This window comes from Camelus ferus, chromosome 26 (genome assembly GCF_009834535.1).
Source record: "Camelus ferus isolate YT-003-E chromosome 26, BCGSAC_Cfer_1.0, whole genome shotgun sequence".
Classification (NCBI taxonomy): Eukaryota; Metazoa; Chordata; class Mammalia; order Artiodactyla; family Camelidae; genus Camelus; species Camelus ferus.
Genome location: NC_045721.1, coordinates 13,324,138 through 13,348,166, shown reverse-complemented (window position 1 = coordinate 13,348,166; position 24,029 = coordinate 13,324,138). Strand labels below are relative to the sequence as shown.

The following is a 24,029-nucleotide window of genomic DNA, read 5'->3' as shown; positions in this document are numbered from 1 at the left end:
GTCTTCTGATGTGGTTACTGTCTGCAACACCCTCTAAATGTTTGTTGTTTGTGACTTGTTTGAAACTTGGTCTGTAATCCTCCAGCTGAAGAAACTGAGATAAATTTACATGGAGTACTTACTTGTTTATGAGATTTATATTCATGGGAGCAAGTACATTTCAACTTAAGATGCACTTTAATGCCTGCTGACAATACAATTAAAACTTCTCATCTAAGTTGGATGTCCCCAAAACCTTGACAAGAAAACCAATAAAAGTAGTCTTGCATCCTACGTCCTATTTCTTTGGAGAATAAAAGGAATGCAAATTAAGTCAATGAGAAACCATGGGCAAAATATTTTAATGGCTCCTCATCAAAGAGGACATAAAAATCTTCTGTTCTTCAAATACCCATTACTGTGTTTTTTCTTTTCTTCTTACTTTTAATCTTGCTGAAATCAGTAACTGAAGAATTGGCTTGGCCATTTTGTGCAGGTTTTTGTCATTCAGACAAATGTGACATCTCTCAATGAAACTTGAAAACATCATTTATCCCAGATAGTACCTTTAACCTTTACAACATCATCAAAGAACTATATGCTTTAAAGAAAATTAATTGAGCCTTCTACCTGTTCACTTCCTCTACTCCCTCTTCTCACTTGCCTTCTTTTTCAGCTTTAATTCAAAGGTCAATAATGATAATCATCTGGTTTCTCACACCCTCTACTTCCCTGCCTCACACTTGCTTCTTTGTGTTTGCTCTGCAAACCCCAGGTGTTGGTCAAATCCAACACTTCGTGCATTCGTCACACCATTTATGCAGCTGAATATGTCTGGAGAGAAATACACAATCGTACTGTCAGGTTTCACTTTAAATTCATGTCTATAGCCAACACTTCTCTGTGTTCACCAGGTCCAGTTTCCTTCTTTTCCTCCTGGCCACGTAGCTTGACCACATCTCCTGATCTTCTTTGTGGCTTGCTGAAGATCTGGGGCTGATTTCTGGCAGGGGAATGTGGGCAGCAGTATATACATACACCACTTACAGGTCTGACTCCTGAAAACCTGGGAATTTGTCATATGTCCTCTTTCCTTCCTTCTTTGCCAGATCCATGAAGAAATTTTAGCGAAGGTCTTTGAAGTTGGAAGCGGGTTGGGGAGGGGGTCTGGTTGAAGACACAAGATGGAAAGACTATAAAACAAAGCACCTCTTGCCTCCTCTTTGACCTCTCTGGAATGTGACAAGGTAGAATAAAACAAAAAACCTTTATTTAATTCTTTTAAAAGATTATTTTATTTATTTGGTTTTTGTTTTGGGTGGCAGGTAATTAGCTTTACTTACTTATTTTTTTTTTTTAATGGAGGTACTGAGGATTGAACCCAGGACCTCATGTATGCCAAGCATGCACTCCATCACTGAGCTCCACTCTCCTCTCTCTTTATTTAGTTCTGAGATTTGGGAGCTGTTTGCTGGTCATCTGCTGACCCTTATTAATACCATTGCCACAAACAGTGTGTCCTAAAAGGCTCAAGACAACCAAGCAACATTTCCCAAGCCTGTTTGGTACCCTTCTAGTCTCCTAAATGATTTTTTTACAGCTTTCTCTCTTCCCTCAAGCCTCCAGCACTCCTCACCCCTCCTTCTCTGCTGGTGATCTTGCTTCCCGTCTGGCTGAGATACTAGGAGCAATCAAAGGAGAACTTCTAAGCTCACCCTTTCACATTGACCTGCTTACCAGCATCTGTTTCCATCTGCTTTCCCTGGAGTCAGTGCTCATGTCTAAGAGGTCCCTCCAGGGTACACTGGCCCCAGTGCCCTGTCACCTGCTCAAACACATTGCTCCCCTAACTCTCCCTTCTCTCTTACAAAATGTTTCTTTCAACTAAGTAATTCTTGTCAACCATTATTGGTTATTTCTCTGTTAATTTCTATTATTTATCTCATATTGGCAAGAAAACTCCTAAAAGTAGGTGCTTATACTTACGATGTCCAGTTCTCCTTCTTCCAGATTTTCTCAAACCTTCTCCAGTCAATATTTTCCCCTCTGCTTCACTGAAGCCACTCTTCTCTATGATTCCTACAGTGATAACCTGTGTCAATTCTCTCAACTTAGCTGGAAAAGGAGCAGCTTGTGACATGGGTGGTTCCTCCTCTTGGCTTCCAGGACCCTGCAGTTTCATGGTTTTCTCCCCACCTCACTGTCTTCCTTCCTAGTTCTGCCTCATCTCCCTGATTTCTCACTGTGGGTCACTTCAGGGCCCAGCCTTTGGTCCGTTTCTCTGTCTACACTCACGCCTTTGGAAGTCCAGTACAGCCACAGCTTTAAATCCAGTCTCTGTATTGACACGTCCCAAGTTTACATGCCATCCAGGCTTCTGTTCTGAACTCTTTGCATCCAGCTCCCTACTGGATATGTTTACTTAATTGTAAATGTTTTAAACTTAGTATGTCCAAAGTGAACTTCATTATCTTCCCTACTGTTAACTTCAATTATCTCCGTATATTAATTTTATGTATGCCACTGTATATATACATTATACGATATATGCTACCTAATAAAATGTATTTATGTTACATCTACACCCTTTACGACGTGATGGTCATGAGGAGGCATTTTTGTCTGTTTTGGTTACCGTCATAACCTAGTGGTTGGAAAAGTAGAAACAAGCTTCTTGTGTTCTCTGGACACTCCGTTGCTCAGGTACCTTATACAGTCAACTGTAGAGCAACCCAGGTTTGAACTGCATGGGTCCAGCTACACGTGGATTTATTTCAAGAGTAAATAGTACAGTGCTACACAACCTGCCACTTGGTTGAATCCACGGATGCAGATCTGCGGATCGAGAGGGCAGACTACAAGTTATATGTGGATTTTCAACTGTGCACAGAGTTGGCGCCCCTAACCACCATGTTGTTCAAGGGCCAGTTATATGACCTATTTGTGTTGAGTGAGATATTCTAGAATACACTGACCTATTTTCATGAAATGGGAGCAAAGTCAATATTCATGTATCAATTCTCCATAGAGAAAATGAAGATTGCAAATTATTTTTTATCTATTCTACACTGTAGCGTATTGGTTGAATATGGGGTGTATTTTGGTTTCACTCTGTGCAAAGTAAGTTTCTGTCAGGATATTCAACATCTTGTATATAATGACTTGGTGTGGAAGAAATCTTTCAATAGATAATACTCTGAGCCAGAGGCTGTCAAACTAGAGGGAGCGTCAGAATCATCTGGAGAACTTAGAAAACACAGATTCCTGGGCCCCTTCCCAGAATTTCTGATTCCGTAGGTCTGAGCTGTGGCCTGACAGTTGGCATGGCTAACAAGTTCTCAGGTGATGCTCCAGCTGCCAGTCCGGGGATCATACCCTGAACACGTGGTTCTGAGGCTTGCTTCTAAAAGTGTGACCCATGGACCAGCCGCTCAGGTGTCACCTGGGAGCATGTTAGAAACTCAGAAGCCCACTCTGGATCCCAGGGCCATTTAATTAGAATTTGCATTTTTAATGAGATGATTTAACAAGGTGCCTTCTCCAGACGACCCCTATTCACAGCAGAGTTCGGAAAAACAGTAAGGTTCTAAAGGATAGGAGGGATATAGGGTTAAACGTTTCCCCAGAGGCTGGGCAAAGTCCAGCACTACCAGGTGTAAAAACACCCAAATGGTGAGAATTCCTAAGTTATGTGTAAATATGTATATATATGTATGTTTGTAGTCCACACAAACACCCTTTAAAAAGACAGCGTGTTGCAGGTTGAAGAACTTGAGATTCAATAAAAGCACAGCTCTCAACCCAGATAAGAGGCCAGTCAGTGACTGCAGGGGCCGTAGCCAGCCAGTGTCAACACCCGCCTGCCTAGAAGCTGTTAAAAATGAGAAGCTCTGGCAAATTTCCATCTCCCATCCCTGGCGTTCCAAATCCTAGGGGGTGTAAACAACTTCTGCCTGGACTGCTTCTGTTTTCCCTGTTCTCAGTTACATGAAAAAAGTAATGCTGGCAGGTCTGAAGGTGATAAGTTAATCTGAACTCAGGCTGGGGGCAGAAATGGCTAAGGAAAGGTATATATAGAGAAGGACATTTTCTATTCCCTTGGTGTTTCTTTGTTCAACATCAAAACCTCTCATTTATAGGAATAGAATGCAATGGTGTATCAAGAAGGTCTTCAGTATCTGAGTAAATGGGTTCATTTTATCCCCTACTGCTCATGATACAGCATTTTTTCAAAATGATTATGTTCGTTTTATGTTTAGTGTTTTAAAATAAAGTTCAGTATTAAAATGATAATGGGATAAAATTGGTGACCAGCAGTCTGTGCAAAGCTATGCAATTCCTTAGAGAACCGTGGTTTACCAGGTAGAGGGAGTATGCACTAAAGATGGTAGATAATTGTTATGCAATCATATCTTTTCTAATGCAGGTCAGAAAATAAAGCATCCTTAATCTCTACAATAAAATGATACAGGCTAGTACTGTAATAGTGTGTCGGTAAGCTAGTGTGTGTAGGAGGCTTTAAAATGATACTGCTCTACATATTTTTTAAACTTATCTATTTAACTTTTTATGCTGCTAAAACTTGCTGCCAATTTTTATTTCAGTTTTTATTATTTGTTTATTTTTAAGCTGCTCATTTAATTTTTTAACATCTGGGGAAAGAAGTATATGGTAGTTTGAACACCCAGTCTTTGCAAACCCCCACTGAGGTCAACGACTTCATTTTAAATAAGGGAAAATATACTTCGTTGTCATATTGATTTCTTCAGTTCTCATTGCTGAATGTGACCTTTCCTTAATTAGAAACGTTTTCCTTGATTTCAGAAGTGACAGTGTATGTTGAAAGAAGTTACAGATTTTTACAGTCAGATATAGGCTTAAAAGTTATTTAATAGCCTCATAACAATAACAGATTTTACAGTGTTTTAAATGGCCTTGCATGTGCCTATAAGTTAGGATGCTAATGTTCAGCCTACTAAGACATAAATCATTTCAATAAAATATTTCTTATTAGGCTTTACTTGTCTTTCCTGGAAAATAGTCAGAAATAGCCACAGAAGTGCATAGCCTGAAGGAGCAATCTTATTTTCAGAAATAAAGCACTATTTGAACAGTCTAATTCCTCATTGTTCACTTGCTGCCGTGATTATGAGGATCTAATGAGGGTGAACTTTGAGAAGAAAGGAGTGAGCATCAACATTGACCTTGATCTTTTATTTAATTTTTCTGTTTTCTCCCAGCCAATATTTCCATGAGTTGTTTGTAAGAATCACACATTTACCTAAAAGATCAAGTGAATATTGTTTTTATCCAGCAATCATTTACAGGTGACACAGTACACACATAATAGTTGTTGATGCTTATTAATTTAAAAAAAAAACTGTAATGCTGAATGACTACTGAGCATGACTATAATTAGCAATTTTCTGCTACATTTAGCCAAATCCTGGGAATGCGGTTGGTTACACAAATAGCTTTTCTTTTGAGAAGCTATGCTTCATTTGAGTTACCTAAGAATTCTGTCTGCTACCTGATTAATGGTTCTCAGACTGAGCACAGTGTGGGTTTTATGATCAGTAGAGATACATTTCTGGATCAAAAAAAAAAGTGATTAACCCTGTGTTTATTTAATAGATGCGATTATAGTCATGTTTCACGTGAGGAAGAACAGGGTCTTCCACACAGGCCTACAAATAGAGGAAACACCATTTACAAGGTGGTCCCAACCCTTTGTTTCATCCAGGGAACCACCCAGACCAGTCTACACGGTCCAGGACAACCAGTGTGTTTCCTGCCACAGGGTGATGATCTTTCTTGTTCTGCCTTCTTAGCATCTCTAGATGCCCAGTTCATCGGCTCAGGGCTTCTGCTCTGTAAAACTTCACTACTCTTTGAAACCATTCTAAGTGAAGAGAGGCGGATGTTTACAAGCAAGGAGGAGGGCGCTCACCGGAGCCCGACCACACGGGCACCCTGGTCTCAGGCTTCCAGCCCCCAGAATTGTGAGAAAAGAAATGTCTCTTGTTTAAGCTCCCAGTCTGTGGTGTTTCGTTACGGCAGCCCAGGCAGACTGAGACACCACCCCATCCCGACTGTCTCTACAAATCGGAAGTTCAGTCAAGATTCCCAGTCCTAAACATTTTCTTAACCTTCAGTTGCAGCCTGAAGGATCAGTTCCTCCCTATAATCTAACAGAGATGATAAATATTCAATAAACAAGTACAATTTCTGGGCCAAGGAAAACTTTTACAGGAATTTTACAGTTACTCATATTGCTTTTCATATGACAAAATGTATGATTCCTCTTTGAGAAGGGGCACTTGAATCTTAGTGGAACTGGCTTGAGAACCACAGATGGCCAACATAGTTTATTAGTCCCACCTGTTTTGACAAGAAAGCAGAAAAGCATTCAATGCCTGGTGATTTCTGGGGCTCCTCCTGAATACAGTGTGGGATTTCCCCCAGTGTCCCTCTTTCTGCTACGGATAAAATATGTTTACTGGGTGTTGTGCTTTACCTGAGGTCTCAGGCATTCCTCGTTCGACTCTTGTGTGATGTGTTCAGAAGAAGATATGCATGGGTAAGAATCACATTTCATAGCCCTGCAGTTTTCAGGCTTGAATACCTTCTCATGCAGACATTATTTGAGATTTTTCTCTAAGGAGAACATTTGATTGGAGCTGAAGGCTTAGGGAACAGATGGGAATTGCTAAGAGACTAAAAACAAATCTAACTTCAGCTGGTGATGTCTTCTCCCAGGTCTCCTGAGTCCTCTCTCCCATTCCCGAACCCCCACCATCACCTGCCCTGTGGTCCTTGTGTCTGTGATCCTTCGAACGTGTTGTCCATTATATTTCTACAAGAGCATCCAACTGAGAGGAAGCTTCTTCCACAGGGTCAGGAGGCTTCTTGTGGAACCATCTCACTTTTTATCTGGAGGTTCTCCTGTAGCTCTTGGACCCTGTGAGGTACAAGGGTTCACCCTTCACGGACCTCTACACCCGGCCTTCCACAACCCTCTCTGGTCCTCACTGTAGTTTCAAGTACTCGACTTTCTCTGAATTTGTGACCAAGTTGCCTGCTTCCAACTACAGAGCCCGAGCTGTCATATTTACTGAAAACTACAAGATTCTGAAATGGACAGGTCATTGTGTTTTCTCTCCTGGTGGATGCTAGTGAAAAGGATTTAACAAAGCTCAACAGTTCCTACAGTGAAATTTGCAAAGCTACTTCATCACACAAATACGATTTCTTCAGTAAACATGCTTTCAGCCACCACATACTTTGAGGCATTCTTCTTTAAATGCTCCCTCTCGCTCCCCCAAACTCCATACCACCAGGATTTAGAGCATTAAACAACACAGGAAAGATTTACCCCTGGAAAGTGAAGAAACACAAGAGACATCAGACTCACTGAAGGGTTTAATGGACAGAGAGATTGATTTTCTCTCCTCCCTAAATGCCTCTCTGCAGCAATCTGGGAGTCTATGACTGTTTTGCGAACCATCAGGAATAACTGTAGTTACAATTTTATTAGTAGCTGGGGGATACAACTGTATTTCCTCCTATCTTCATTTTCAGGCAGCTTTGCCGCGGACTTTCTTGCATCTTAATCTAAGGAGAGAGCTCCCTCGCCGTGGTGCGCTAATGGGCACACACTAGCCTGCTAGGCATTATTTACAGGAAATGCTTAGTTCTTATTCTGTGCTTTCAGGATCTGACCAGCCAGACTTGACAGACCTCTTTTAGTCCAACCTTTCGATGCAAATATTTACATTTCTTTTAAGTTTTGTATTCCCCTCACACAGGGAACATAACTTGAAAAGGCAGAAATATTCTTACTTAGAATGAACCCTGGCATAACTGTGCATTTCAAATTTGTGGGTTTGGCAAGTGTGTCTTTGTTGCCCTTAGCTTCCTCTGTCTGTTCTCTTTTCTTACCAGTGAGTCTTCCTGCTTCATTCTGGGACCCTCCAGGTTAGATGGTGATCAGGGGAACTAAATATCTTTTTTTTTTTAATTGGAATATAGTCGGTTTCTGTTAATTTCTGGTGTGCAGCGTAGTGATGCAGTTATACACATATGGATTATTTTTCACATTCTTTTTCATCATAGGTAATTAGAAGATATTGAATACAGTTCCCTGTGCTATACAGTAGGACCTTGCTGTTTATTTTATATACAGTAGTGTCTGCAGATCCTGAGCTTCCACTTTATCTCCCCCTCCCCTTTCCCCACTGCTAACCTTGAAAAAGAGCTCTCGGTGCCGCAGCATGTAGGGCATAGGGTGAGCTACTTCACCTTCCTCCATTGGTGGTGGTGGTTTATTTGTTAAATGGAAACTGCAAAAAACATATCTACCTCTCAGGCTTTTGTGAGAATTGCCGGTGATGCAGTAGGCGGAGGGGCTTAGCACAGGCTCACCCCGTGAAAGATGCCGCCTGACCCAGGCGGAGGCAGCGTTGGAGGAGGGGAGCGCTCCCTTCAAGAGAGGTTGACTTAAGTCTGAAAGGTATTAGCTTTCCAGTGGGGGTAATGGAGTGGAAATTATTTATTTATTCCCTAGCATGGAAGAAACTTAAGTTGAAACCTGCAGTCTATGGCTTGTTTTCTATCTAATCTCAGCCCAAGGTCCTGCTGGACTGACTTCCCCAGGCCCCTCCTTCCCTCCCAACCTCCCAACATTCTAGGTTCCATGGTCCTTTAAATACACACTCTTAAACACACCAGGTCAAAACCCCAACTTAGAAATTCTTTACTTCCTCTGCTTGCACCCACGCAGCTGAAGTTGGCTGAGGACACACACACAATGCCGTTTGGAGCGGTGTCCATCCAACTGGTCACCTGCACACTCAGGTGTGCCCTCAGTGCTTCCTCGTAATCACAGTCTGTCGTTCCACGCCCCTGGGTGACTGTCACATCTTTTCTTTTCAAACCTAAGCCTCCCTTTCTCATTCCATCCTAACAGTCTTCCTATTTCATGGAGAAAGTCGTATCAGTCGAAAGAGAAGTCCACCAGCTCCCACCACGGAACTCCGTCCCACTTTGACCACCTCGCCTCGTGGGAGGGCTGTCACTCTGGGATCTCATCTACTCAGACCTTGCCCTGCAGCTCTCCCTCGCCTGCTGCATTACTGCCTGAACTATCCCTCCTGTCGTTTGTAACACCCACCAAGATATAATAGAGCAGTCTTCTAGGTGCTGTTTCTTTGTATCTTTTACCAGAAGAAAAATTTAAGAGTTGCCCAGCTTCACTGTTTCCAAATACTTGTGAGTTGTCTCTTGAACTGATTGCAGTCAACGTTTCGCCCAAGACACTTGGCTGAGCTTGCTCTTGCCAAGGGGGCCAGGAACCCTCACGCTGGCAGACCCAGTGAGTGGCGCTTAGTCCTCGTCTTCTTGACAAGAGCAGCCTTCGATTCAGCTGGTGACTCCCTCCTTTCTGAAACATTTCTTCTCCTTGGCTTCCAGGACACCATCTCTTTGATTTTCCTGCTTCACTGCCCAACCCCCTCCTCAGTCTCTCTGGCTGATGGATGTTTCCACATTTCCTGATGGCTCAGGGTTGAAAGCCCTTGGGACTCTCTGCAAACATCTACACACCTTTCCTGGGAGATTTCTTCCACTCTCATGGCTTTCAGTACTTATGTAAACTGACAGCTCCCAAATTTACATGTCCTGCCTGGACCTGGAAGGGGAGCAGATTATGCCACCCTGAAATAAGCCATTTTGGCATATTGCTTATTTTGAATTAAAAGTAGCTGAGAAACAGCCAGTGCAAGAAGGACACCCTGACCTTTCCTTTTCTCCCTGGAAGCAGGAGGTAAGTCTCCGCTATGAAGGTACCTTCCCTATATCAGGAGGGCACAAGGCATCCTTATCACCAGAGACTGGGAATCTGGGGCCGGGAAGACTATACCAACAAACCTTGTTCCTTCTTCACCATTTTCCCCCTATTAATGTATGTCTTATGTCACGTTAAAGATTAGAGCAGTCAAAGAACCTAGAAGGGAAAAAGGAAACATTTTTTTGCCCCGACAGCATCTCCTCTGATCTCCAGATTCACACACTCACTGCCTAACAGATGGTGCCACTTGAATATCAGCTAGGAATCGTAAAGTCGGCACGCCGAGAACCAAGCTCCTGAGTCCTCACTCACCTCCCACACCTCATCCCAATTCTGGCAATCAACCCCAGCTCAGTGTAGGAAGACTCGGGAGGAAAAAATATCAAAAAACAAACCAAAAAAACCCTCTGCCATCATCCATGATTCCTCTTTCCTTTTTTTTTTACATTTTTTTATTGAGTTATAGTCATTTTACAATGTTGTGTCAAATTCCAGCGTAGAGCTCAATTTTTCAGTTATACATGAACATACATATATTCATTGTCACATTTTTTTTCTCTGTGAGTTACCACAAGAGATTCCTCTTTTTGTCTCAGTTCCAAACTCTTACCAAACCCTCTGCTTTCCCACGTGCACTGCCTCCGCCCCAAATCAAGGCACCATCGCCTCTCACCTCCTTTCATGAAATGCCCTGATCTATCCCCCTACAATCGCCAGAGCAGTCATCTAAAATGTCTGATCGTGTCATGCTCAAATCCCTCTACTGACTTTACTTTTCCCTCAGAATAAAACCCACCGGTCTTGATGGCTTATAGGACCAGCACAGCGTGCCGCCCCCTGAACTCGCTACCTCTCAGGTTGCATTTCCTGCCACTCATCCCAGGTCTCATTCCGCTCCAGCCCCACTAGTCTGTCCATTGTGGCTCAGAAACACCAAGCAAGCTCAAGTCCTCAGGTCCTTCGCTTGCTGCTTCCTCTGCCTGGGACAGCCGGTGACAGGCTCCCGCTGGGCTCCCTTAGGTCTGCACTCAAACATCGCCCTACCCTGAACAGCTTTCCTGACCATCTTGTAAAATAGCACCAGCTCCAGTTCAGCACCACCTGTGTTCCTCACCCTGTCTTTTGTTTGTTTGTTTTCCCGTTAGCCCTCTACTTGTTTGCTTATTTCAGCCTTTCCCTCCATAGACTGTATGCTCCATGCAGGTAAAAATCTTGCTGGTTTTCTGTTTTATCCTCAGTACCTCAGACAGTTTTGGGCATCTATTAGGAGCTCAATAAATATTAGCTGGATGACTACATAGTAGGCAGAGTCCCTGGCCATATTGTTTGGAGTCTTCAGACCAGGCATGCAGGAACCCTAGGGTGTGGAGTAGAAGCTAAGGAAAACTGCATCAACTTAAGAACAAGATTTTGCATGTTTCTTGTGTTTAAAAAGAATAGTATTACTAACAGTGCATGAATGTCATTACTAGCTGTTCCGTGAATGTCTAAGTGTGCATAGATTACTAAGTCATCTTTCAAATGTCTACGTTCTAGAGAGCAGCCTGGCAAATTAGCAGGTAGCTCTGAAGTAGCTCCTCCCCAGGAGAAAGCATTATTTATGCAGTTTGCAAGTGGTGGTGTCAGGGAAAAGCTACACAGCTACAAAGAGCTAACGTGTTTCTGTAAGTCTCATGAGCAAGGTGCTGAATTGAGGCGAGATTTACAGGGAGGCCGTGGGAACTGGTAGCCAACTTGTTGACCAAGTGTGTGGGTAACCGGATCATAAACGTCCTTCACCACTGTCCATTAGTGAGCGGAGGTGGTCACAGGAAGCAGGTTCAAAAACAGCCGCCGAGGTGGTCTGTCCTTGTTAACTTTCCTGGAGGCAGAGGGACTTCCCTGGGAAATCTGATGGTCAGCTCAGGTTCACTGCATTGTCACAGCCAAAGCTAGGATTCATCCTGGCCGGCAGAAGTTTCCAGAACCTTTCAGACCACAGTTAACAGAGGAGTATGACCACGCTGAGTGTGAAAGGAGAGAAACGTAAGACTGCTAGGAGGAGAAACGAAGCTAATTGCTAAACCGTGGCTGGTTCCCTGGGGCGCGCGGGGGTGGGGCTTGTTAAGGTAAAAGGGCATCAGCTGAGCGGACTTGACTCAGGAGCCCGTCCGCCGACTGGAGAGCTGGTTGCAGTACCAGGACTCAGAGGCTGGTTGGTTGGTTGGCTTGCGGTGGACCCTGTCTGTGATAAGGAGGTGTCAGCCCTCCCCGGCGGCTTTCTCCGAGACAGTAAGGCTCCTGGTGAAACCAGAGAAGAGGCGCTGACCGGTTTTCTGCATCCCACCGCCCGGAGATGGATTTGCAATGCTGATAAAAGGGACCCACTGGAGAATGAGAAACTGACCCTGAGAAACGTAGATGAGCGCTCGTGCTCAGCCTCGCCACCCCGGGAAACTTACCCAGCCCTGACTTTGTAACGAGGCAGGAGGTTAAGACATGTTAGCGTGGCGACGGGCCCGGGCCGCAGGTGCCCCGGGTTACGGCCGTGATAAGCGGGGGCCCTTCGAAGGCCGCTGCGCCCAGAGCCGCGCGGGAGCCAGTCGGAGCGGGCGGATGCGCTGGGAGGCGGCGTGAGTGTGGGGCTCCGGCGCGGGGCGCCCACCCAACGCACAGAGCTCGGCCGGAGGAAAGCACTCCAGGCTCATCTCCTGGGAGCGGAACGGCTGCTGCCCTGCTGGGAACTGCAGGTAAATGCCCGGCCTTGTTTACCTGTGCAAAGCTTGTCTTTCTCAGCACCCCCTCAACCCCATCCTTCCCTCCCGCCTCCCTGACCGCAGCTCCTTGAAGGAGAAAGATTTGAGGGAGAGTTAGGGTCTCCCTGTTGCCAACCCTCACGCGAGTGTGTTGGGGAGCTTTGAAAGGGGAGGAATTCAAGCTTTTACAACTTTGTGGATATCGGCGCCTCGGGGGCTGTTCTCTGCAGACCCAGGGAAGGACACGGGGCTTAGCCTCAGCTGCGCAGGGTGGGGAAGAGTTCAGGGCGGGAAAGGACGCCAGTGCGACCTTGTGCGCCTGCTCTCTTCTCTTGACTCTGTGTCTGAATGGGTAGCATTCAGTGTGCAGTGATTTTGTACTTCTCTGTGCCAGGGGCGCTTCTCTTGGGAAGAGGTACAGGTAGAGGACTGATTGTGCAGCATAAAATTTGCCCCCCAGCTTCATCCCTGTCCTCCCCTGGCTGGTCTTTCTGCAGGAAGAGCTAAGGGGAGCTAGAGGCTTGCGGCCAATTATCACCAATTGGATTCAGCTGGGCGGTTGTAGGTTCTGGGAAAGCAGCTGAATCCATTACGCAGATTGATGGCTTTGCTGTGCTGCCTCTCCTAAACCTCTAGGCCTGGCTCACTGGAGCTTTGCTGAGCTCAAACCCACCAGTACAACTAGGCTGCCGGGGCTGTTTAATCTCAGTGGCAGCTCTGAAGCCAGCGGGCCTAACTCAGGGCCGTTCCCACAGCTCTGGCTGCTCCAGTGCTTGGTGAACTTTGTTGTGTTTTTACTGACTCTTAGGCTGTTGCCCATGACACAGCTGTTTAGTATGCCACTTGGGAAACTGTAGATTGGCAGATTAAAGACAGCTCCTTTGAGCTTAGGAATGGGGAAAATAATTCACAGCTGCTAAGCAAAGCTTCTGGGTCCCTCATAGAAACACAGCAAGAGCCTGTTCCTGGATGAGCCCCCCGGCCATCAAGCTCCAGACCCACCTGTGCTTAGTGGGTCCACTCTGCTACCGGGAATGGTAACTAGGACTCTGCTTTATCCATGTGCTGTAGTTTTGTGACTGCTTTTCTTTGTTTCTGCATTCCCTCACTTCCCTAATTAGTAACGGCCTGAATCTGCCCTTTGGGACTCAGAAGGCCTAGGAGACTAAAGCCTTTTTCTACAAGCAAGGAACAGTACTTGTCTTCCTCTGACTGACTTCACTTAGTATGAGCCTCTCTAGGTCCATCCATGTTGCTGCAAATGAAAAATACGTATGTGTGTGTGTGTATTTACCTGAGTGACTATGCTGTACACCAGAGACTAACACAACATTGTAAATCAACTATACTTCAATTTAAAAAATAAACTTTAAAAAACAGAAAAGAAATGGGAGACACAGAAAGGCTTTTATATCCAGATGGGCCCCACAAGGTCCTGCTTGGTTTTAGGACCTCACGCAGTCCCTCCAAAACAACGGTTGATGACATTACTCAAATTAAACTGGAAACCCCAGTGTCCACCAGCCAGCTGGGTGGTGACACCAGGGGAGACTCTGGTAACCTTTGCCCAGAAGCTGGAACAGGTACTGCTCAGGGGCGCTCTGAGTAATATAAACACACTTTTTCCCTTTTCCTCCCAAAGCACCATCTCCTCCCAGGTCTATGCTTGTGTGAAGACAAGATTTTCTTACCTCTCTCCTGAAAATGCCCCTTAGAGGAGGACAGGAGCGCCCCCACATGACCTCGGAGATCTTTCCAAAATGAGGTCAGTCTTAGGAGCTTCCTGGAGGGGTAACTGACACATTATTTACATGCATCCTGCAGGCAGTTATCTGTACATTGGGGATCTTCCAATTAGAAATGGTAAACTTGTCCCTGACTTTAGCTGAAGTGACCAGTGATGCCACCTTGGCCCTGGAAGGCCGTCAGGGCTGTTTCAGCTCACTGGCCAGGGTTGTTATGAACGACCAAACTGCCTGTGCTTCCTGCTCGCAGGGAGCAGGGCAGAGTCTGTGCCAGTGCTGATGCAGCCCAGCGTATTTGGTAATGTCTGGGGCTGGGTGGGAAGGTCAACACAGAAGCGTAGAGAGCCATCTGATGTCCTAAGGCTAAACCCTGATCACCTTTGGGATTTGTTCAGATGATTGGGTCTGGGATTCTGGGGACCATGGTCAAGGTCATTACTGCCGCTTGGAGTCCTGTTGCTGATAGTCTCAGTTAAATGCCACATAGGACACATGAAAGAAGTTGTCCCAGCCTGTCAGTCACAGAGCAGAGTGACTGTACGAGTGGCGAAGGGAAGTGCACAGGAGCCCAGATGGTTTAGACTTGGGGCTCAGGTATTGTCAGAGAGAACTCCTCATGGGCCTCTCACATTTCCCTACATCTTGTGACTAAGGCACCAACTTCCTTTTATTCCGAATTCTTTTAAAGATGTTTGTACAGGAAAAAAAAAAAAACAACCCAGCTGTGGAAGATAGAGACAGTTTGTCTCTCTGGAGCAAAGGGCAGGCATATTTACTGGCCAATATAATAAAGGCAGTGCTCCCCTTTGGAGCAAAGGGTAAACATGCTTAATGTTCATCTTAAAAAAATTGTTTGCAAAGTTTAGTAATTCAACCCACTGCACAGACAGGCACCAACTGGTCCTGTCTGTGCTGCTTTCTGGGAACTGGAGCGCAAGAAAGGAGCAGAAAAAGCCAATTATTACGGCTACTGCTGTGACTTTAAGTAACAAACTCTCCGTCTGTGGTGAGGAATTGGACGTCTTCTGCGACACCCGTGACACTGGCAGACTAACTTGGTAGCTCGCAAGTAGGATAAAATCTCAAATCCTTCACACCTGACAACACATTCCAGCGAACTCAAGTTAGGGGTGGGGGCTATGCCTTCATTTGGGAGCAATCATCCATTTTATGTAATAAGGATGTAACCTGATTTTGCAGTTAGGAAAGTGGAAGACGCAGTTAGTTACCTCTAGAATAGACTTGATGAGAAGGAGAAAACACCTTTGATACTGGCTGTGTTGCTACAGAAAAAACATACTCTCAAAAGGCGATGAGTCCTCAGAAGAATGTGATGGGCAAGGAGAGGGTGTTGCTGAAGGACCGAGGCAGCATTGAGGTCCCGCCCAGATTCTGGGGGAGCCCTTCGGTAGCAGGACGACCACTGTTCGGAAGTGTTGCTGTGGAAACACCGAGTTCATTGAGTGTCTCACAGAGGGAGAAAAGCACCAGAGACAGCAGCCATCACTCGGGCGGCAAAGACCTTTATCGCTTCCCTGGCTCTTACTTCCCCCGGAGGAAGTATCTTGGTCCACTCCCCCACCTCCTCCTCTGCCCTTGCCAGCCTGGTCTTCTCTGGTTTCCTCAAACACACCAAGCTGCTTTTCTTCAGAGCAGCCTTTGTACGAGCTAGTCCTTCTGCCTGGGATAGTCCTTCCCATGATCTTTGCAAGATTCGTTCCTTCCTGCCTGCATCCAGTTCATTCAGCCAACATTGAGTGACACCCTATATGTGCCAGGTTTTTTTTTTTTTTTCTTTCCTACATTGTGATGTTAAAGCAATAAGAAAGCAAAATCAAGCAGTGTTTTAAAAAAAATCCTGTCCTCACGGAGGTTAGTGGAGTGTGTGAGGGCAGACTATACACTATAAAAATAAATGGAACATTGGGTGTTTCAAATGACCAATTTGAAATGAGAAAAATAAAGCTAGCAAGGGAATTAATCAATGACAGGGTGACATTTGGATCCCTTTCATTTATTTATTTTTAAAATTAATTTTACCGATCACAGATACTTTTATTATTTGGACCTTTTCCCACGCTTTGGGCACTTCAAATCTGGAACTTCAGTATCGGGGTCTAGGCTGGGTTGCAGGCACCTTCATCTGTGGTCTGAAGTGCTGAGGGGCCTGGAGTGGGTTGAGGTAGGGACCGTGTCATAAGTAACATTTGAACAAAGAACCCAGGAGGTGAGGGCATGAATCACACAGATCTAGGGGAAAGAGAGGTCGAAGCAGAAAACAGAAGTGCAAAGGCCTTGAGGATGATGTGTGCTCTGCTCTGTTCAAGGAAGAGCAAGGAGGTCAGTGTGGCTGGAGCAGTACAAGACGGGGGTGGAGGAGGAAGAGAGAGTCATAGAAGCACCACGGCCAAATCCTCATGGGCTTTGCAGTCCGTGTAAGAACTCGGGCTGTTACTCTGTGCAAGGGGAAGCAGTTTTCATGTGCAGGAGTCTGGGATGATGGCTGGACTGATCAGGGAGAGAAGGAAATGTGGAAAGTGGAGGAGAGACAGGGGAGTGGGGCTGAGGCCCGTGTTAGGGTCAAGCCGAGGCAAATGGCCTGCTGCAGAGGTGGAAGGAGCAGTAAGTAGCCTTGTCAGAGCCCAGAGGGTTCAGAGCAACAGGAGAAAAGGCAGCACAAACCGGGAGACGTGGCAGTGGGGGCCTAAGAGACATCCCGTGATGGCTCCATTTGCTCAGTGAAGCAGGGAGCAGGGGCCTCAGCAGAGTAAGAAAAGGCAGTATCAGAGGTTTGAAGAAGTAATAGGTATGAAATGGAATAGAAAAAAAGTACTACGAGTCTATGATTGACAGCAGTGTCCAGGATCCTATAGAGAGGTCTGTGACTGCGAACTTCAAATGAGACTCCTAAACGTGGTTGTGTGTCTTGGTCCAGGCTACATTCAGGGGGAGGTACAGATGTGAAGTCGTCCAGTCATTGTTCCACTTCAACTTAGATGTTGTTTCCATGGAGACGGTCTCTCTTCCCCTCTCCGTAGGGACCACTCGGGAACATCAGCCTTTTCAAATTCTCTGCGCAGCATGGACCACTGTGTATTTTTGTTTATTTCGGGGTCTGGATGTTACCTGTTTCTCATCTGGGAATGTGAGAGCAGACGTATTTTCTACGTCATTCACTGCTAAGTTTTTATCATTATTTGGTATATATATTGTGTCCGATAAATACTGAATAAATGGCCACTCCCTTTAGAAGTGTGTGTGCATGCATGTGTGTGCTTTAGAGGCTGGCTAATAACAGATTTACTTGTTTTATGAATATAAATCCAAACTGGAAAGCAGACGTCTAGCCCATGGACCACAACACTCTCGTCATCCAAACAGGACTGATAGCACAAATGGGGAAAATCTATAGCTTTCAAGAAAGGAAAGTTTTGGAGAAGACACTTCAGTAATTTTTTTATAGGTGAGTTTTTATACCGACAGAAAAAGAGGAAGTGATGAAGGCTGGCCACAGAGGTGATGTCAGAACAAGATTTGTTGTTTAAAGTAGTTCAGAGCAGTTGAACAGCATGTGAGTACCTTGTCGTGAAAGTAAGGGAAAAGATGGCTAAAGCATGGCTTTTTTACCAAGAGGTCAAACTAGTAAAATTTTTTAAACTGTGGATAGTGGGTCTTAAATGAGCCTCCTTGATTTCTTACCTTAATTTTTTTTTCTCAGTGTCAGACAAGAAGAAAGGGAATGGTTTTGTATTTCAGTATTAGCAATGGTGTGGAATTTATGGGGACAAAATTAGGCTTATTGTAAAGGGGAAAAAATTCTAAACAGAGCTGGTCAACAGTGGGGTATTATTTCTCAAAATAGTGGGCTCCTCGGTCCTGATAACCAATCAGGAACCAGATTAGGCGAGCTCTAGTCTAGGTTTACAGTTAAATCCATGCCAGGTATTGAGGTGAGCAGTTCTGGGCATATAAAAGTGAAAACAACTCAAAGGGTATGTTCTACTTTGTACAGAAGTGATAGGATCCCCACTGCTTACCTTTATACAGAGTCACACATCTAAAGACAAACGTGTATGAGCACGTGTGTAACCACACAGCATGGACTAAGAAGGGGCTATTTATCCAGTCAGCATGTTTTTATCTTGAGCATCTACACTAGCAAATAGAAAAGGGCAGATGGATTCAGTGAAGGTACGTCTGCTGGTGATTCTCATAAAATACTGGGTTGAGGGAAGGTTGTGGATTGATCTTCTGTGATAAAATCGTTTTTCTTTCCATCTCCACTTCCATCACCCTGATTTTAGTTCATCCTATTTTTGTCTTGAGTATTGCCACTTCCTCCATGCCTGCCCCAACCCAGTCCATTCTCCACGTGGTTCTCAAAATGCCCTTTCTAAAATACAAATCTGTGCCACTTGCCTGCCTGGGAACCTCCAGGGATTTGCCAACAGGCTCAGTTGTCAGGTCCGTATGAAGACTTGCCGGCTCCCTCATGATCGGAACCCTCCAGATGTCTCGAGTCCCACCTCTGGTCCCTCCTCTTCTCACACAGGGCATCTCAGTCATGTTGGAGTAATTTCATATTCTCAAATGTACCTCGATTCTCCTCTAGTTTGGGTTTCTGCCAGGAGTTTTCAGTGCTTTGCCTGGCCAACGCCAACTATCCTTCAAGCCTCACAAGGCGTTTCACTGGCACCACCGCCCTTCGAGATGTCTGTGTCCTTCCTGTGCCTTCACAGGACCGATAATTTTCTTCTTTGTTGGCACCGGCTTTTCTTTTTTCTTGTCATTTGTAGGCTCATCAAGAGCAAGGACTGTGTGTGTCACGTGCCTTACTGTAGCCCCCGTGTGTGTCACTGTGCAGGCTCCCGGTAAAAATGCAATAATGTCTTTGTTGAGCGAATCCAATTTTGCTCATTGTAATAGATTTGAAATTGATTGTATTGTATTTTAACTGTATATCAACATATATAATACCTGATTCTGTCACAGGTGATCTTTATTTTTATTTATCTTTTTGGTTAGGGTGATTTGGTTTTTCAGAATGTCTTTAATTCATAAAATTTCATTATGTTCATGGCCTTAATTAGGCACCTGCATGAGATTCTCTGTCAAACTTGTGAGCTGTCTGTTAAGACTGGCTGATAAATCAAATGAGCCTACAATTAAAAGGCAAACATAATGCCACCAAAGTGGATGCTTTAGGCAGCAGGAAACACCATGCGTGGAAATGGTGTTTTCTGTTACTTCATTGTGCAGAGACGTGAGGCTTGGCTGCTGGTGTCATGTGACAACATAGGGTACCGGATCCATTTTGCATGATGCTGAACACTGCAAACAACCACTGAGGTGCATGTACTTTCCTCCTCTGAGCCAGTGACACGAGGCATCTCCATGGCAGGTATGAGTGACACAGGACACAAAGGGGTTTTTGCCTAACACTCTGGGAAAATGTGGATGATGCTATGTATTCATAGTACCTGGCGTGCTTGAGTGATGCCACTGAATCTGTTTCCTTGAAATGGCAGGAGCTTCATTAAACAAGCATATGTGAAGGTAAGCCTGCGGGTAAGAATTCCTGGCAGCTGAGGATGAGGGGAGGCATGGTTTGCCAACGCCATCTGCTTAATTTTCCTAATAATCTAACACCTGCCAGGGAGACTCACAGTGTCTCCCCAAATGGCTGAAAATTGTAGAAACACCAGCAATAAATTCTTTGAAGCCCCCTCTCTCTTTGTAGGAGAATGACTCTCCTATTGACCTATTTGCTTTAAAATGATGAGGACGCTAATTTCTCAGTGACACAGTCTCTGCCATTAAGTCCTGTTTCCCTGGTGCTGACAGCGTTCCTAGCAAACTCTGAAACAGGAGACCAATGAAATAACAGGCATCTGAGAGAGATAAACCTTTTACCTGATAGCACTCTTCACTGATGTTTCTATCTGTTTACAGATAGGCAGCTTGGGTAAGACTTGATTTGTTTTGTTTTGTTTTAACCAGCTTAAAAATTTAACTCTGAGATAAGCCTTTGCCTCCCCCACAAGAATGAAAGAATACTTGTATTCTAATGTAAAAGCGTGATTTAGTTCAGTGTCTAGTTTTAGATTTCATTTAGTTACTTTAGATTACGTTATCTCAAATCAGAGTTCTCTCCCACACACACTCTTGGCTGGTTTTCCAAGGTCCCTGCAGCCATGGTCTGTCCTGATCACCCTGTGAAGGGAAGGATTGTAGAAAGCAGAACGGGTCAGGCCAGAGGGTTCAGGGGAGTTTGGAAGCACTTTCCTGGAAGTTACATTCCTCCTTCTGAATTACTCTTTATAAAAGAATGAGAAATAGAACAGTTGAGGAAAAACGATTTACCTCTTGTGACTGTGTAACTCCATTCATCTCTCCAAGTGGTAAATGGTGTCTTTCCTTAACAAGTACTCGGGCTTATGACTAAAGTTCAACCTAGCAAGCATTCATTCTTGGAAGAATGAGAAGGAATGATATGAACAGGGTTTACAGTGTTAGGCCTGGGAGTGTGGTTCTGTTTGCTCAGACGCTCTCAGTCCGGGACACCAGGGGATGAGCAGTCCAGTGGGCGACGCGTTTCGGTCAGGTTGACTTCTGTTGCGCAGTACGACCCAATACAGGAAGCAGCTCTTAGGAGGTAAAAGCATCAGATCCCAACAGTTTGGAAATACATGTCCTGAGAGAAGGAAGTGATTGGTTGTAGTGAGAAAATACACAGCAGTCACCGATACTGGTCTCATTCTTTTAGGAGAGGTTTTCATTGGCAATGTAAAATCCTTTAATGTGTTTTCTTGACAATTTTTTATCAGACTTTGATTATACTTGTTGTATTTGGGTCAATGATAAACAGCATTGGGCAGGATTTCACACAGACCGAATCACCATCCACAGTGTCTACTGCCTTCCGAATTTCTTGCCTGGTTTCGTTGTCGGGGATTGGCTTCTAAAATCCATCATTAACCAGCACATTGATATTTTCATTGTTGTATGATTAGTGTGTATGAGCCTGACAGTAAAAACAACTTGCTTATCTTGCTTACTTTTGAAGTCACGTTGAAAACAAATCTCAGAAGTTAACACAGCTTTTATTAAAACAATAGTTTCTAAGGTGATTTATTTTTTCTGGGCCATACTTGATAGCATCCTTTCAGCCTCATGCATTAAGCCATGGAAGGATGAAGTCAAACTACAATTACACGTGTATCTGAAATATCTGGAGAATTCCAAAGTTTTGATTCTTGAGGTGCATTGTGGTGGGGGTGAATGAATAAAAAGACAAGAAGAAAATAAAAATCAGTAAATAACAGTGTAGATCAAAAGCCATGAAGCCTCATGACTCCCCTTCTGCCTTCTCCAGTCCCACGTCATCTCATTCTACCCTAGTCTAATCTCTAACTGGTTTCTAGTGTGTTGTGAGTATATCTGTGTGTATGTGAGAAGACTCAGGAAATGAAAACTGTATCGTGCACTTTTGTCTCTATTTGACCTCCCTGATCAGTTCTAAGTTAACAAGAGAAAGAAGAAACCGTTACTGCTGAGAATCCTTGAGATAAAACAAGAATCACCAGTTTTCTTACTGTCCTTTTGAATACTTTCTCCCATTTTTAACTTTTATATTCTATTACCCTTCATTTTAGACACATTAAAATATTTTCCCCTGAAAGTGTATGTACAGGGACATACTATGCCTTAAAATAAATGTTTTCAACTCATAAATATTTGAGGGGTAATGTTTAATAAATAACATACTATTTCATTTAGTGTCATAAGATCTGAGTAAGTTTTGTTTCCAAAGAGAGTTCACTTTTATCAGGCCCTAGTTTGGGCCTTGCTAAAACCTGGCTCAAAATTGTATGATATGCATGAGGGAAGATTTCTGACATGGTATGAAGATACACATACTTTAATTGTTGCTTGTTTGTTTGTTTGTTTTTTCTGATTACTGCCATGCTTCTAAATGAGTTTTTATTTTCGATTTCTTGACTGGTCAACTTGAAGTGGTATCAATAGAAAACCTCCCCATCTTCCCAACTGTCTTTGCTGTTGTTAATCTGCTAAGCAGAACCCAATGACTTTTTCTTACTGAAATCACTTTTTAAAAGTGTCCGATGGCATAATTTATGGTTATCAAGCCTGTTTCAGATTTCTTTTCTGCATGTAATGAAGTTTCAGTGGTCTTTTGAGAGGTGTGGGAAGCACATGTGCTTAGTCTACCATCGTTAACTAGAGCACGATATTAATTTTGTAAAATGCAATCACTGTATAAAAAGCTGATTAGCTCTAGTGGCCAGTGTAACTACAGAAATAATGAGTTAATGCATAAAACTAGCTTTTAAAATAGGTCAGGAAAATATAAAGAATTAACACTGAATTACCGTTGAAGTTACATTGCAATTCATGAAGGAACTTTATAAATATTTTAGCTACTAGTGTTGGAAATTGGTTCTTTACTAGATTAGCACAATGTTACCCTTTCTTGGAATGGCATAACATTTTGGTAATTTGGTGTGAGGTAGGAAAATGAAGAGACTTCAAAGAATGTTTAGGGTCTGGGGTATTTTTGTTGTTATTTAGAAAATCCTAATTTACCCTCTAAAAATAATGTTTCTTAGTTATTCCATCTTCTCTCCTTAAAAGGCAGAAATGATGCTCTTTGTAGTGTTAATCACAACGAAAATTAACTGAAATATGGTAACACTTTACATTTACTGTGGGAGATGTACTAGATGGGTTTATTGGTCAATATTCTCTTTCATCTTGGTTATGCCACTTGAGAATGCAGTTTTCTTGAATGGTAGGATAGACATGAATATAATGAAAGGGAAATTCCATAAAGATAGTCATTGTAATTCAAGTCTTCTGCTTGTGTATTATTTGGAGTAGAGGGGTAGCTGAATTTGGAGCCCAGGTGTTTCTGCCTTGTCTCTTTGTCTGTTATTCCCAGGACACTAAAAAGATGCCGTTATTGGGAAAATGGTTTCTGTTACTGGTAACACTTTTCTCTTCTCACTTTAGGTTGTTACCTGAGTGTTAATTATAGTTTCCAGAATGTATGTAGGAAATCAGGTCCTTAGGGAATCAGCTTTGGTACCTGAGAAGCAACTCCTAATTAGTTGGGCACAAGTGTTGTTCACCAGCGTTTTTGCCTGACAGGATGGGGCTCTGAATCTCTGAGGTGAGGCACATTGGGACTGGTGGGTGGAGAAGGAAATGAAGATGTTCTTAAAATGTTCTTATTTTTGTTTCCTGGGACCTAGGCACAGACTCTGCTGATCATTTCTAATCTGGTCCATCCGCACTGAAGTTAGGCTAATTCTTCCAAGAAACTGACAAACCTATGTCAATAACCTTACTTTCTAAGAACTTCTGTGAATTTACATTTTTGTGTCCTCATGTACGTGTGCAGGGAACTCCAGAGTGAAGAGGGCGAGTCAGGAACACTGAGCCAATGGGCATCACAGCCGGTCAGTCTTGGAGCACTTACGATCCTGTGCCACAGACAACAGCAGAATCTGTAGGTACACTTGCCCTATCAACTATATGAAGCTGAAAGGCTCAAGTGAGAGAACCTATGTGCAAAAATTTCAAAAAGTCAGAGGTGCCCTATTAAAAAGTACTATTTGTATATTTTGTTATGTGCTTAAGCTCTGGGGCTGTTTCCTCTTTGACCCACTAAACATCCAGCAGAGTACAAAATTGAATTAA

At 43.9% G+C, this 24,029-nt stretch overlaps 1 long non-coding RNA gene across 1 annotated transcript in view; it reads left to right on the top strand.

Moving 5' to 3' along the window:
* The first annotated feature begins 11,979 nt into the window (after positions 1-11,979).
* The window catches only part of LOC116660066, a 98,624-nt gene continuing 86,574 nt past the window's right edge, over positions 11,980-24,029 (top strand). The window contains exon 1 of the long non-coding RNA XR_004315431.1: positions 11,980-12,555. This is a non-coding gene — a long non-coding RNA (uncharacterized LOC116660066). The remainder of the gene's footprint in view (positions 12,556-24,029) is intronic.